We start from the raw sequence: 10,000 nt of genomic DNA, 5'->3' as shown, positions 1-10,000 counted from the left end.
CTATCGGTGGAAGACAGAAACGCTAGCCCCTTCCCAAAACCATTTTTTCAGCCTCTGTCAAAGCCCGATGCGAATAATTGAAAATTACACGGAAATTGAAATGGCCAATGAGCACAAATCAATATTACCTGTTCTCGATTTGCCTTTATCAACCTTACTTTCATAGTGCTAATGGCTCCTACTTAAAAATTACCTGTAGATTGAAAAATGCACTAGCTCATTGCTTCAAGTGCCACGCTACTGGTATTTTCACTAACCTCGTCTCCAGGGTCTCTCTTCTTCCCTTCTTTGGAGCTCCAAGGAAGGGAACAAGAGAGACCCTGGGCACGAGGTTGGTATTTCACGAGTTTAGGCAAATACATAACCTGTCTTTGAACTACTATCTCGCCCCGCCTTCATTATTTTTACACTGTTATCATAGCACGACCCTTACTTGCACAGATGGAATTGTCATTGCGGGCTCCTTTGTTTTACTACTTTTGACCAACACACCACAAATTTCTACTAGCAGTTTTCGTTTATTCTTCCTTGGTCCGCTTTCCGTGTGTATCCAGGCCAACCGAAAAAAAACCAACGAATAAATTCAATTGAAAGCCAGGAGAGGGACCTCCCAACGCACAAACTCGTCCTTTGGGAGCCACCCCACGGTCATAGAAGTAGAGGACGACCAAAATCAACATTCGGTGATATCTTAAAGCGAGACGCTGATGTAGACTCTAGTCAGGAACTGGAGGCACTTATACATGATCGAAGAGTCTGGAGTAATCTCATTAAGACTTGGCTGTGGCCGACGTAGTAGTAGAGAGACGACATTTTCCAAGTTCCTTGTACTGTGTAAAGAATGTTGAAAGATATTTTTTCATCTCCTGGGAAAACTTCAACTGTTTGTCTTCCGCGGCTGAAACGAAACTTCACGAAAATTTTAGGGAATTTAAAGATTTAAAAATCTTACTTCCAGAAATCGCTGGCTGAAAATTTCCTTCTGTAAACTTGCCACCGAACTATCCAGTTGCCAAAAATGCCTGCTAAGGGATCTTTTTCAGATCAAGCAACAGGGCAGACGCATTTCAATTTATAGTGTCCTTTGTCCTGCAAAAGGTACTGACAATCAAAACTGCACTGCGTTTATGTACATTGCTTGCGCCGCTTATGCCTGTGGTTTGACCATATCACTAACCGTGTGACTTTTTGCAAACTTTTTGTTTTCCACTATTGATGGCATGGCACTCTAATCCTTTCGTCTTTTGTAGCAGCATCGATCGACGTTATTCATTATTCTAAGCCCTTGGAGTTACAGCCTGATTGTGTTCATTCACTTTGCAGTATTTTTTTCTTAACTGCCTTTCCTGAGCCTTCATCATCTCGCGAATGTGGCCCATAGGTCAGCTTCAATGTTCGTCTTTTCATCTCTTTTCGTTTTTCTTCGCATTTTCCAACTTTGGAAACAAGCCGCTTTGTGTTCCTCCTCTCTTGTCCCTAGAGCCCGCTTTTCTTTTGGTCAGCACCAAGAACACGGACTCTGGCCAACTCTGGCCAACTCTGGCCAACACAGCGGTCAAACGTCTGCGCATGTGCAACTCTGGCCAGTTCCAAAGCAGGAAGTCTGCGAATCACGGATTTCCGGCTCGTGTACGCAGACTCATAAATTTCAAACAGTAGTGGTTGTAAACGGTTACAAAAATGTACCTTCATCGCGACTGCGCATAAACACTGGGCTATCGTACTTTGCCAGATATACCTTAAAGAGCCGCGATAGCGCTAAAATGCTTGCGACAAAAGATTGTACTTCATTCACGTGAGATCCGGAGAAATACAAAATAATGGGTCTTACCTAATAATAAGGTTAAGCTAGCCCTAACCCTAACCCCCTTTTTTTTTTTTAAGAAGGCTTATTTCTAAGGCAACTACATGAAACACCAATAATTGCTTTAGAAGATGCACTCATGTGACATAACAGGTTATTATGGAAACAAAAGCCATCTAAAAACGCTTTATATTTTATCTTTAATTAAGCGCTTACATCTCAAAAACGAGCTTGGTGACCTCTATTTTTCATTGCTGAAAAGTGATTTGCTGACTAAGATGGAACTCTCTCAGTTCAACAAATATATCTGGAGTGGATTCAGAGCTACCTTAAAAATTTCCAGTTGTGAAGGTGACTATGGACATTCCCTCCTAATTCCTGAAACTGGTTTGAGCCACCTGAACCGTGACTGAGGTCTATTCGTGTAATATAGTAATGACCAAACCACCAATTTGAAGCAAAGTGTCGAATAAACTAAGAAAAACGCAATATCATTATGCAATCTTTATTTCAGGAGAAGGCAGTTTACAGTCAATACACATCTGGTTTCTGTCTTGCAAACTAACTAAGATGGACGCGGCTGTCTACAAAACGGACAATCTGCGATTTCACCATAGGCACAGCGACCAAGTTTACATTCACACCGTCTAGCACATTGACATGCAACAGGTTTCCAACTGGGGAACTAAGAAATAAGGTGGACATAATAATAGTTTCATGCCAACAACAATGGATGCAGTAATTCAATTAAATTTCTGTTTTACCGTCTCTGAATAGTTTATGTCAACGTATAATGTGTGGGCTAAAATCCAATAGATTGGCGTTCACACGTGGCATTTAGGAATCGTATTTGCTCGTCGTCTACGCGAAATGATAACCTTGCGTCCGTAGCATGCGTGGTATAGATAGGATCTTATCTCTGACGTCATCGTTTATTTTGCCTGTCCTCACTTATACGATAAACCTACGTTTTCAAAAATTTCCAGTCCGGAAAGCGTATTTGAAAACCTCTGTATTCGCTTACCGAAACGCCAGTTAAGGTTGCGTGTGGATGGTGGGCGAAATGGGAGGGAAAAATTAGGAGGGCCTAAATAGAGGAATAGAAACGTAATCGCCATATTGGATTTAATCGTGCTAGAAACTAGAACGGGTTTTAAGCTCTGCAAATATCTGTTGTTTTCGATATGTTGGTATTTAGTGCCATGGTTAAAAAGACACCAAAACATAAGTAAGAGTCGTAATAGATGAACGCCTTTACGTGACTATTTTGTCCCCTCAATCGAGTTTTCGAATCGACGGGGTTGTTATAAAGAAAATTATCAAGTACTTACACATCCATTTTGTTGGATTAACGGGGGACAGGCAGGAGAAATACTGTTAGCAATGTCGATATTTGCAGCATGACCATTTGCAGTCATACAATCTTCAAAACATTGTTTTTCCGACGTGTTGACGGTATCACAGTAGGGCTGAGATCCCCAACCACCGAAGATTACAGGATACCCAGGAAGGATTGGATTCTTACTCCCTAGAAATATATGAACGACCAAAGAATTGGTACATCGGGGACCTTCTTCAACGTCAGAAACACAGGAAGCGACAGTCGAAGATCACTAACGAAAAAACGAAAACTATACTTTTCAACCGCGCTATAAGACATGCGCGACCATGCACTCCAGTTGTCTAGCTGTTTTTCTCCCCTTACCGTACTTACTTCCTTCGATTTAACTAATTAATGCTTAAGTTCATCCTGATAATTGAGACAGGTAGTCGGACATATTGGGTGGTGTTCTATACAATCTCGTGTGTCGAAGATACAATACAATACTGTTTAAGCCTCAACTAAACTTCTCACTTAAATCACCTACGTATGAACTAGGATGACGTTGCGAGTAGAAGTGCAGATTCGGACATAAGTACAGACGTTCGTGAGCTACGGACGGCAACCGGAAGTCGAATGTTTCCTTTTTGGGCGAGGTTTTTCTCCTTACCACGGACAGGAAAAGCTCTTTTTGATCACTGTGGCTTGACGTTACAACCGAGATGACGTGAAAACGCTCCAAAAAGGGAAAAATTCAATTTCCAGTTGCCGTCCGTGGCTCAAAAACGTCTGTGTTCAAGTTCCCTAATAAAATTAAAGACGTTATTTCTAATACGTCGGAAGTAGAGGCAAAAGAACAAGGGAATACCAAATTCAAGATGGCGGAGCAATTCCGTTCATTTCTGAAAAAAGCTTTTTCGTCTTACCGAAAGAAAGCATTCTAAAGAGGACAAATTTTGCTAGCACTACAGTTATAGGTATACTTACATTTTAAGACAGCTGAAGCGCCGACAATCAAGAAAAGTAAAATCAGTTTCGTCATTTTCCTGACAAGAAAAAAGTTAGTTAATTAGCGCAATAGAGTAGAAGCTCGGACACTCTCGTGAGCGGATAGCTCTACCAGTACGAACGCCCTGGTAAACCTCCGTTTGATCTCCCATACAAACTCTCTATTTACGCATTCTCCTTTTTGGCGGACGCGTTCACTCAAGGGGCTCCGATCTACATGGTTTCGAATTCCTTCGTTTTCATGCTTTCGTTCACGGACACCCAAAAGAAAATCCCATCAATTTTTAAATCTTTTTTTTTTTATTTGACTTCACATCACAGTGAGTACAATACAATTATCGAGGCGCCATGTTTTAATGTTTGTGGGAGGCGTGGTGGCCTCTTGGTTAGTGTGCTCGATTCCGGATCGAGTGGTCCGGGTTCGCGTCCTGGCCGGGGACATTGTATTGTGTTCTTGGGCAAGACACTTTACTCCCACGGTGCCTCTTTCCACCCAGGTGTATAAATGGGTACCGGCGAAAATGCTGGGTCTAACCCTGCGATGGACTGGCATCCCATCCGATCCAGGGGGGAGTAGAAATACTCCTAGTCGCTTCATGCTACAGAAACCGGAGATAAGCGCCGGCCTGATGGGCCTGATGGGCCTTTACCATGTTTTAATGTTTGTTTTGTCGTCATTCCATTTAACGAGGAACTGGTGCAAGCCATCACACGCATCGATGGACTTGCAATTAAAACTCCATAAAGCAGTCGTCGATCCGCAATTACTTATTGTGATGGACTTTGCTCTAAATTGATACATGACTTCAGAAATAGCTATAGTCTTAGACCGTCACTTGAGAACTGTATCAGTGCGCACATTGTTTCGGTGAGACAAGCCGTAAGTATAGTATGAATTGCACTTGTATCCCACTTTTGTCATGCCAATGATAATGATACAGTAACGGCTTGCTGTGGCTTTTGAAACAAAACGCTTAGGGCAATAAAACAAATGAAAACCACTTAACATACAGAGCTATTTTCCTTTCCCGTGTCTGTCGTTGGCTTCCAACTCTCGTAAGCGTTGGGATCTATTCTTTACACCTCCAGTGGCCGCTTATGAGAAACGTTCTAGTAACCTGTCAGCTGCAGTTACGGAAACCTTTTTCGAGGCCTGATGGTGTCTCCACTGTACGTTAGTTAACTGAAGTGTTATAAATTCATGAAAAACTTACTTTCTATCTTCTTGGGCTAGTTTATCTGGTATCTTTCACACTGAACCACGATCTGTTAAAGACTCTGCTCTGCTCTCCTCTGTTTTGCTCTGCAACGATGCGAAGAGTTCAAGCCCGCATCTTTTATAAGCGCTCTAGACCTCTGATTAACGATAGGTTATGTTTACGTAGCTTTAACCAATTATAGCTAGTTATGTTAGCTCAGTTCCCGGCAGTCTACAGTAGGAGCTGACTAAACGTAGTTTGCTTTAAAACTAAATTTCGGAAAGTCATGAAACTCAAATTATCTAAATACAAGTATTATGTTTAAGAGGTTATTACCCTCTAAATCATTACAGTGTTTTACAGATAATATAGTCAATAAGTTGGATAGCAAATACGAAAAAGGATGTTCTTACCCAAGCTACTGAGTAAACAGATCGAAGGAATATGCAAACAATAACTCAAAGGCAGAAATTGAATTTTCCATGGTAGCCTTTAGGGTCTGTTGAAAGAATTTAGCTTAGAATAAAACAATACTTGTTTTCCGTACAATGTCAACATTTTATTACCAATTAATAATAAAATGTTCCAACAAAGGTCAAGTTTGTATTTTAATTTCTCAACTGTTGAGCGCTAAAGAATAAACAATTGTTCTTGTAAAACACAACTCTGCTAAGCAACGTAATTGCATTCGAAACAAAGTGAGACTTTTCAAGACCTCCCGTGCAATGAAGCAGTGTCGGGCCAGTATCTGTCTGAGTAGTGGCCATTTCACTTCATGGCTCAATGCCGTCTTGGATTGTAACAATCACCTCTGCTAATTTGTAGCGGCCTTCAGAATTACTTATTTTTTTATAGGCTCATGAGAAGGAGTAAGCCTCGACATCTTACTACCGTGTGTTAGATGGCATTGTTATAATAGCATGCGTGCATGGAAGCAAAAGGAAGATTACAGGCACCGAAAAAGTAAAGTTTATGGGGTCGTTTCACACAGAGGCCATGTTGAGTCCAAAGGGATTAAAAACCTTTGTTTTGCCACAACAAAACTTGTTTCCCAACATCCTTGAGTTCGTGGCAGGAAATATTTTGTCTTTTTGGTAAATATGACCCGCGCATGAAAGGGAGGCCATACTATACTGAACTCCGCAACACAGCGTAGTTCCCTTTAAACTAAGTTTCGTAAAATCATGAAACTCAAGTTATGTAAATACAAATATCATATTGAAGAGGTTATTACCATCTAGGTCATTATACAGTGTCTTTAGGATAATATTTCACTAAGTTGGACAGCAGATACGAAAAAAGGATACTCCTGCCCAAGCTACTGCGTAAACAAAGGAAGGAACATGCAAACAACAACTCAAGGGCAGAAATTAAATTTTACATGCTAGCCTCGAGCGTCCGTAGACAGAATTTAGCGTAGGACGTACTTGTTTTCCTCACTATGTCAACATTAATTAATAAGAAAATGCTCCAATAAACGTCAAACTCTTCTTTTAATTTACCAACTGCTGAACGCCAAAAATAAACAATTTTTCTTGTACAACACAACTCTGCTAAGCAACTTAATTGCGTTCGAAGCGAAGCGAGAACACTCACTCTTCAAGACCTCCCGCGCAATCGAACAATGTCGGTCGAGTATCTGTCTGGTCTGAGGCCATTGCATTTTACGGCTTGATGCCGTCTTGGATTCAAACAATTACCTCGATTTGTAGCGGCCCTTACCTCTAGTTATCGTCTATAGGCTCCTGGCATGGTAATAAGCGCATGCGTGCATAAAGAAAAAAGAAGATTGCAGGCCCAAAGAAAGTAAAGTTATAAGTTTAAGGGCTCTTTTCATGCTGCGGCTATGTTGAGACCAAAGCGATTGAAATGCTCTATTTTGCCACAACAGAACTTCTTTCTCAACACATCCTTTCGAGGAGTCATGGCAGGAAATCTATTGCCTTTGGCATTGGAATATGGCCGCCTCATGAAAAGGCGACCATACGATACTTAACTCAGTCTGCAAACACTCCGTAGGTCGCTTTAAACTAAATTTCGTAAACTGAAACAGATATAATGTGGAAGAGGTGAGTATCCTCTACAAGTAGGTTATTACAGTGTTTTTAGACAATATTTTTACTAAATTGGACAGCAGATACAAAAAAGTGATGCTTGTACCGAAGCTACTTCTTAAACAAATCGAAGGTCGGAATATGCAAACAGCAACTCAAGGGCAGAAAATGAATTTTCTATGCTAGCCTCGAGCGTCTGTTGTCAAAACTTAGCTAAGGATAAAAACAATACAGCTTGTTTTTCGTACGGTGTCAACTTTTCATTACTAATTAATAATAAAATTCACCAGTAAAATCAAACTCATATTAATTCATCAACTCATGCTCCGGCCAAAGAATAAACAATTTTTCTCGTACAACACAATTCTGCCAAGGAAGATAATTGCGTTCGAAGCGAAGGGTGAGCAGCACTCATGATAATTCATAACAAACATGGGTCAAATTTTTATTTTTTGCCTCACTCCTCTCTTTGACAGTCGCTCTGATAGCGATGAAAAATGAGGCTTCGAGATTTAAAAAAGTAATAAGCAAATAAAGGACCCATGCTTGTTATGGATTACGCTGCTTCAGTTTGATCACACTGCCCTTGTCGATTTTTCCTTCTTTTATTCTTGCGCCAGTTTGTTGACTTATTTTTCCATTAAAAAAAAAAAGAAAATGTTGCGCATTATATATGAGTTGAGCCATTAATAAGGAAAGTACCTGTCCAGTGATATGGCAAGTCAAAAGCCTTACAAAAAAAAGGAAATTAGTTTTTTTGAACGTTATAAAATAAATGTGCCAGATAGGTATCCTTTTAAAGATATAAGAATGTTTCACAACAAAATAAAATAAAATAAATTATCAAAAATATTGATAATTTACGGAAATCAAAGAATTAGGTACACTAAAATTTAAGCTCTTTTATCAGTTAGAAATGGTACGAGAATGAGAAGGAAAAGCAATCTATAGCGATTATTTTACAGCAAAAAGCCCGGTCATCATTTTCTTAACCTTTGAAATAAAAGAAAAAAGTAAGTAAAGAGATTGACAAAGTTTTTGAAGAAACTCAGGAAGCCTGTGATGGCACAATGGAGACCTTGAAGGGGCAGTGTCATGGGATGCGCAGTATTTTCACACACACAAATTTTAACAGACGTTAATTTTTTGCTTTTTCTGTTTAGGTCAAGACTAAATACGGCTTTAGAATTGAAGTAAAATGCATATTTATCAATTATCGATGATCTGGAGTCCAAGAAATAAAATCGAACACAAATATGATCTGGAAAATGGTTCACTGCATTGCCGTAGGCTGTTCCAATAGATCACCTAGAGATTCTAAAAGAGGAATAAGCTTTTATCGCCTTCCGTTAAAGCAAATGGCTTCCTCAGATAAGGAGAGAAAATTTGCCCCAAATGTAGCACTGCCACGTCTGTTCCGAACACTTTGAGCCCTCGTGTTTTGAAAGTAGACTGGATATTTTGCCAGACAATTTAGGCAATGGCCGTATGTGTAAAATATTGTCGACTGAGTTCCATAAACGAATTCTTTCACGTTAGTCTAACGTTAGTAAAACGTTTCGTGTAGTTACAGTGTATATAGTCTACTTAAGCTTACATCCAAACCTGAATTTTATATTATGTGAATAAAGCATTTCCACATCCTTTACAGAACTTGTGAAATACAGGGTGCCTGTACCTAATTGATGTACTCTAAAATATGCCAACAAAAGAGCAAAACGTTGTACAATATTATAGATGTGGTACATATGTATTAGCGAGTTCCCGTGGCGCTCGTATGTCACGCGCCTGACTCAAGCTAACTATGGCTGTCTCCAACACTTTTCTTCGCAAACATACAGTTTCAAAATCAGGATGACGACTTATACAGCGAATAGGGGGATCGTCCTCTAGATCTAAGGCATATAATAAAAAGCAGTAATGCGAAATTGAAAACAAAGGACTAAATCAAAACAATGAATGACTCGTTTCATGAAATTTATTATCCTTTTTAATCAACAATATTTCGCCTGATAATTTTTTTCATGGTCTCGTCAATATCGTGGCCTCAAACACACTCTCTTTCCTGCTGGTTTTCCCAGTTTTCACAATGCTCGCAATTGCACTAAGAGGTATTTCCCCTCCTTGCAAGCTCGTTCTGGCCATCAGCTGTATTCTCTCCATCAGAATCCGAGAAATCTCGAATGGGGTTCGAAGGAATAGGGTTCGAACTCAGCCATATTTGTAACTGTATTATCAAGCGTTCAGTTGTCCCAAACTACACACAATATAGCTGCGAAAATCCGCGACTAGTGACGACTAATGAAGGGTGAGAACACCAAAACAAAACACGGAGGAGAGCACGCAAGAAAGCATGAGCACTTTGACGTCACAAGATGGCGGACGGTAATCCTTATTTGGAAGTAACCGGAAGAGAATGCTAACAAAATGGCGGACGTTCAATTCAGGCGAATTTTCTTAGTTTTCTATTTGATTTGCACTGAAATACGAACTTTTTTCTATCGATTCTTTGTAATTTACGTTCTTTCTGCAATTTCAGATCGTTTCAAAAATTATACCCTGTAGCCTTCCGTTCTCCTTTAAGCTCCCTCCTAGCTGCAGTGGTGTACTTGAC

The sequence above is a fragment of the Montipora capricornis genome, chromosome 6 (assembly GCF_036669925.1).
Source record: "Montipora capricornis isolate CH-2021 chromosome 6, ASM3666992v2, whole genome shotgun sequence".
In the NCBI taxonomy this organism is placed as follows: domain Eukaryota; kingdom Metazoa; phylum Cnidaria; class Anthozoa; order Scleractinia; family Acroporidae; genus Montipora; species Montipora capricornis.
Note: the sequence above shows the minus strand (reverse complement) of the source record.